General features: G+C 47.6%; 1 pseudogene; it reads left to right on the forward strand.

The window, feature by feature from the left end:
- Nucleotides 1–724: 724 nt before the first annotated feature.
- LOC112482500 overlaps nt 725–6531 on the forward strand; it is a 6022-nt pseudogene continuing 215 nt past the window's right edge.

Below are 6531 nucleotides of genomic sequence, written 5' to 3' on the forward strand. Positions count from 1 at the left end.
CACACATATATTCACATACACAATATACACACAGAGATACATCCATACACATCCACACACACCCACATACACACTCACACACACTCACTCACACCCTGGTCCTAGGATGGTGCAGTGGAAGCAGAGCCTGTGTCATGACCCAGCCAAGGCAACAGACACTGGACTCAGTTCCCTGGCAGCAACATCAGCCTCAAGCATCTACTTGGCATCTGTCAAGTGAGCTTACAATGGTATTGTCATTTTCATCAAGTCCCCTCCCTATAAGGGAAGGGGGAATTTTCTCCTGTCCAAAAAAGTCCACACACCTTCAGCTCTTTGGTCTAATTTCATTTACTAACCAAATCCTCGCTGACCAATTACTGTGTGCTGTGGTTCTAGAAGTTGGAGATAGAAACACAGTGCCTGTCAGGCCTCAGGAAGTTCCCACCTCATCCAGGAGGAAGATAAGTGAAAAAACAAATTTGACTTGAAAAAGCAAATACAAAAACAAAAACCCACTATGGCAGGTGCTGTTCTTAAAGAAAGCACAGGATGCTACAGCAGTGCAGAGCAGGACATCGAATGCAGCCAGGGTGTGCCAAAAGAGGTTTTCCAAAGAAGATCAAAGTTTAAAGTGAGACTTAAACCATAAGTGGGAGTTAGCTGGTGAAGGAGTGGGTGCTTAAAGAAGCAAATATCAAATACAGAGAACAAAATATAGACAGCACTGTGTGTGCAGAGCCACATGGGTAATGCAGTTTGGCTGGAGGACATCGTCTTGATAAGGGGACAGCATGAGGTAAGGAGAGATGTAATAAAGACCCAGGTCATGGGGGGCCTCGTATGTCAGGCAAAAAGGTTGACTTAGATCTAATTTAATGCAGTGAGGAGTTATGTACAGATTTTAAAGCCAGAGAATGACATGATTAGATTTATGTTTTGGAAAACCTCTTTGCAAGTGAGGAGGATGAATTGGAGGGGGACAGGAATGGAGGCAGAGAGGCTAATTAGCAGGCTAGGTGAGTGACTGGGTGTGGGAGGCAAGAGAGAGAGAGGAGTTTGGAATATTCCCAAGTTTCCTCTGCAATGGGTGTTTTGGGAATTGGGAAGAAGGTTATCTTGGGGTATTCCAAGGTCTCTGACTCAGCCCAAATTAAAGGTAAGGCAGAGTCCAGCTGGTTCTCTCCTCTGGGAAGGCAGCCAGAAGAATTGTCTTCTAGTCCCAGGTACATTACGTTACTTAATCAGTTCTCCCATCTATAAGATGAAATACAGATTGAAGGGTCCAGGGAGATAGAAAACATCCGAGCAGACCAGGGCAAGAATAAATGCCCACTAAAGAAGGCAGTACCCTTCAACCACAACCTGCTCGAGCCAGGTGGAAGGAGCTCAGGATTGCCAGATCATTTACAGGAGAAGCCAGAGCACAGTATTTTTAATACACTATCTCCTAATTTTAAAATATCCATGCAATCAAAACACAACTTGATGTGAAACATCAAATATATTTAAATCCATGAGCTCATAATGTTGTTGTTGTTGTTTTTTTTTTTAAATCATTGCTCACCGTTAGAGGATGCTAAGGAATCAACTCATTCTTTTGAGAAATACTGAGTAAAGGGAAATAATCAAGCATTTTCCCTACCTTTCCTATTCAAAGTGCATCTCAGGATAAATAGCTGATGACAGGTTTTCTTGAGAGAAGTATTCCGGCTAATACATGAAGATGAGCACACAGAAATAGAATGTCACAATTTGGCAATTTCTAATGAACTAATGGATTTGGGCAATGATCATTGTTGGATGCTAAACAACAACAAAAAACAACAAAACAGACAAGCAGACATTACTCCCGAGGCAATTAAACACTACTGCCTAGGATGTAGTCTTGAAAAAAGGAAAATCAAGCATTAATTGATGAAGCCTCTATAACTAACGACCAATTTATAGGAAATATAAGGGCAGAAGAACATGTGAAATGACACCATGGGGATACATTCGACAAAATCGAGACTGTGGGAAATTCTACAGAATAAATGACCCAGTTTTTTCAACAAATAAATTGCAATGAAAAAAAGAGATTAAGAGGGGGAACATCAGCTTAAAAGAGACATTCCACCCTATGGACTCATTTGGACCCTAATTTGAACAATAGTAACAATGAAGAAAATAATTGAGACAGTTGGGAAAGTTTGGACATTGATTATACATTTTAGGTGTGATAGTGGTATTACTATCGTTATTTAATGAGTCTTTGCCTTTTAGGATTACACTGAAATATTTACAGAAGAAATATGATTTCTGAGATTTGTTTCAAAACCATGAGGGGAGTGTGGGGAAGTAGACGAAGATTGCTTTTGAACGGATAAGTGCTGAAGCCGGGTGATGGGTACACAAGAAAGGCTTCGTTCTGTTATTCTCTCTGACTTTGTATATGCTTATTATCCACAATGTTAGTATCCATAACAGAATGTTTAGAAAGTACTTTATAGGCCAAAATGTGGCTGGCACCTCAATTTGGTCCATGGGCTGCCAGATGGTGGCCTCCGGATCTGATGACACTTCAATTTGCATTCAACTCTAAATCACCCATGAACCCAGTCCGTCAGTGAGTGGTGAGACCCTTACTAGACCTCGTTTTCTCAAACCTTTTTCTGGTCCCTTTTCAGGTACTTTCCCAGAGGTGCCCTTCTCCCAGGGAACGTGACAGCGAAGCCAAGAGAAGCATTAACCAAAGCCTTGAACGCCAGCGTGAGTTCCCTGAGACAGATGACACCATAGGATTTGCGTGCAGGGAGCTGGGGGTGAGAAGCCGTCACATCCTAGTGTCTTTAAGTTCCCTGCCTGCGCGCCCTTCTTCGCTCGGATTACTTTACCTCAAGGTCAGAGGTATGCAAGTCTGTCCAGACCTCCCACCTTCTGCCTCCGCATTCCAAAGCACACACAAAGGCACTCACTGCCCAGGGGGAAAATAAATAAATAAATAAACGTGGGAATCGTCGGAAAAGTTCGGATTAGAGGAAAGGCTTGTCAATTGGGAGAGACAGAGCATTCGGGGTAAGGATGGGGAGTGGAAGTCCGGATATCCACAGGCACGTGGAGACGAGGTTGAAGGCAGGCATTGTGGTATTTCTGTGCAGTCTCTTCCTAGTGCGCCCCTGTCCCTTCACCCCACCCCACCCCGGTCTCCCTCTGCAGTGAGCGATCTTTCGCCTGGCGCGTGTCTGCGGCAGGCGCGGAGGCGTGGGATGCGGGAGGACAATAGGCCATCAGCCGGGCAGTAGGGAGCGCGCTCCCGGGCGCGGCCAGTCCCTCCGCAGCCTCTCTGGCCTCTTATTGTTCCCTGCTCCTCCCCTCTTCCTGCCGTGGTAGCCCAGGTCGGCGCCGGCTTTGGGGCTTCGGTGGATTGTGGGTTCTTGGCCGCAGACAGGACCAGTGTCCTGAGTCCGGCCGCGCACCCTCTGCCCTCGGGCGCTTAGCCCTGGGGTCTGTGCGCGGCGCTCCAGCAGCGGGCCCTCCCCGCTCCCGCCTCCTCCATCATCGGCTCCCGACAGGTCGGGGTAATGAGCCGCCCCCGGCCTGGCCCCCGCGCCATTGTCTGCACGTGGGGGTGAAGCCGGGTCTCCGCGGTGCGCTGGAGGGTGACCGCGCGCGCGGCTGCGACCCCCGCTTCACACCTGCTCCCGCCCCCAGCCCGGGGCCGGCGCGGTGTGTCCTCTCCCTCCCCGCGGGAGGGGTCTCAGCTGGGGCTGCACTTGGTAAAGAGGCCGTGGAGAGGCCGGCGGCGGCCAGAGGAGGAGCTATAAATTTGGAACAGATGCGGCCTGACAGTCATCCAGCCCGGGGATTTGGGGGAGGGCTCTGCTCCCCGCCCAGGCCCATCTTCTGGTCTGCAGCTGAGTTAGATGGACTCCAGGCCGAGGTGACCCGGACTTTGAAAATACAGCCTCATCACCACCCCTCTTCTGCTCTTTGTGTGGCCACGTGTGGGGAGGAGGAATGGAGGGCAGGGAGCTGCCTGAGTAAGCTTGATACTTTTCTCCCTAAAAAGAGTGATTTCTTGAGAAGAGACTGACAAAGTCTGCGCCCCTGGCTCTGAGCTGGCCCTTTCGGGCAGCAGCTAGATAAAAAATATGAAAGATAGCAGAAGCATGCTTGGATCGTTCATTCCCTATTATTTGTTAAGTGCCCATTTTGTGCTAGAGGCAGACAGGATGCAGGGAGAGTGGGAAAGGATGGCGGAAAATACTAAGGCATAAAGCCCACCTTGTGGCATTATATGTACTGCAACACTGTGCACTTAATTAGCATTTCTCTTTAATAAGTAGTATTTGCTTCATCAACAAAGGAGGGAGCAGGGTGCAGAGTGCCTCCCGGGGGGCTGATGGAGTTAGTGTTCATTTCAGGCATGCTCACCACTGGAGGGGGCGCGCCACTGCACCACACTGCCAGGGAGGGGAAACAGGACTGCCATGGATCCGGAAGAAAGAGGAGAGGATCGGAGCTGAGCATGGGGTAGGCATAGCCCTGGTTTATCTTACCTGCCCTAGATGCTTTAGGGCGCTCTCACGCGCTCGCGCTCTCTCTCTCTCTTTCTCTCTCTCTCTCATAGCCTGAATTGAAGGCTGAGTCCATGTCTCCAATCTGAAGATCTTGATTCCATAATCAATCTGACCGAGAATGAATTTAGGATGTTAGTGTCCAGACAACAGTGCCAAGGTGAACTGGCAAAAGCCTCTGCAATGACTGTCGTCTCCCTTTGCAGCTGTTCCTCAGCTTCCTCGAACACTCTGTGGGGCCAATTAGATTGGCTTATAGGATCCATTGCTATTTTCCTTACCTGCCATTCCCACCAGTCTCCCTGGTCCATACCCACATGGTTTTCTAGACTAGAGGTTCTCAAACTTTAGCATGCACCAAAATCACCTGGAGGGCTTGTTAAAACATTTCGAGAGTTTCTGATTCATTTGATATAAAGAAAGGCCTGAGAATTTGCATTTCTAATAGTGTCCCGGGTAATGACAGCACTGATGCTGGGACCATGCTCTGAGAGTTTAGATAGAAAGGAAAAGTAAAGGTCGATGAAAGAGGAAGAAACTGAAGTTTGTGCAGTGCTGGAGAAGGTTATTGGAAGTCCAAGCTCCCCGGGCTACTGAGGCATCTTCACTCTCTGTGAGGCATAATAGGCTAAATCCCCAGCGAATTGTGGGCATATTCCAGAATTAGCCCCCTGCGTGTTTCCTTTCTAGAGACTTAGCACTCCCCCTAATGGACTCTAAGGATTCTGCACTCTCCTAGGCCTTTCAAATGGAAACAAGAATTACCTGAGTTATCTTCCCAACCTAATCTGAGAATCTACATCTCTTTGTCAAGAAAGGAGCAGGGGGTTGTCTTACACATTTCTGTTTGCAACTTGATTCGCATAGGTTTTGATACCTAATACTGACTCAAGAATGGTTGTGTAGGAATGAATGAATGAATGCTTGCTTTCTTCTTTAGGAGAATCCTTGCCTATCATTCCGTCTTCCTCACCTTTGCTTCTCCCAGCTGTTCTAAAATATTTCAAAGGTGATTTAAGATGGTAGAGTTCCAAATATTTGCTGAAAAATTCTCTTCAAGGTGTCAATATCATTATTACCAGTTAGGAGCCTTTGGCTGGTGACAAGCAAGCAAGTCCCAGGTCAGAGCCTGAGGATGGGTTTGCAAAAATGGAAGTTAAAAAAAAAAAAGTATAAAGATTAGATGAGAAAAGCAAGTGGCATTTTATTTCTTACCACCAGGTGGCAGACCTTGCCTCCTTAGTGAGACTTAACCCTACACTTGAAACTTGGCCTAAACTATTTTTTCTAATCAAAGGGAGGCAGGGAGAATAGTTGATTGAAAAAATACTTTTGTAACATCCGCCGATGTGCTTGATGTGCTCGAGCGATCCCTTGACTTTCCTCCTCGATGACAAAGAGATTCTTGAAACATTCTAGTGTTTCATTCTGAAAAAGAGACGTGCTTTCTTGTAGATGTAAGAAAATGGGTTACTTGGGCGAGTCCCCGCGCAAGTGGAAGCTATCAAGGGGAAGGGCAGAAGAAACAAAGTTCCTGGGGGACTTCTCTGAGGCGGCTGTCGGGGTTGCAGGTTTGGCCGTCCCATTCCTAGGAAGGCAATCGCTTCTCCACTCCTGCCCGGGGTCATCTTTGGGCCGCCCAGCTCAGGCGAGGACACCGTGTGCTGGAGGATGGCCCAGAACTTTGGCCTCCAGTATTCACTTCTGGTGGGAGAACATCAAGGCCAACACGAAGGTTGATGATGTGGCAAAGCAGTACGTAGTGAAAGGACTTTTGGTTCCAGATCATGTGAGCACACACCTAATAATGTCTGAGCTGGAGAGTACACAGGATCAGCACTGGCTGCTAGATGGTTTTCCTAAGACAATAGTTCAGGCTGAAGCTCTGGAAGGAATCGTCCCAGCCCATGTTGGATCCGCTCTCCTAGTGGGAGGATGTATAAGCTGGACTTTAATCCACCTCTTATGCACAGGATTGATGACATCACTGGTG

This window comes from Pteropus alecto, unplaced genomic scaffold (assembly GCF_000325575.1).
Source record: "Pteropus alecto unplaced genomic scaffold, ASM32557v1 scaffold135, whole genome shotgun sequence".
NCBI classification, from domain to species: domain Eukaryota; kingdom Metazoa; phylum Chordata; class Mammalia; order Chiroptera; family Pteropodidae; genus Pteropus; species Pteropus alecto.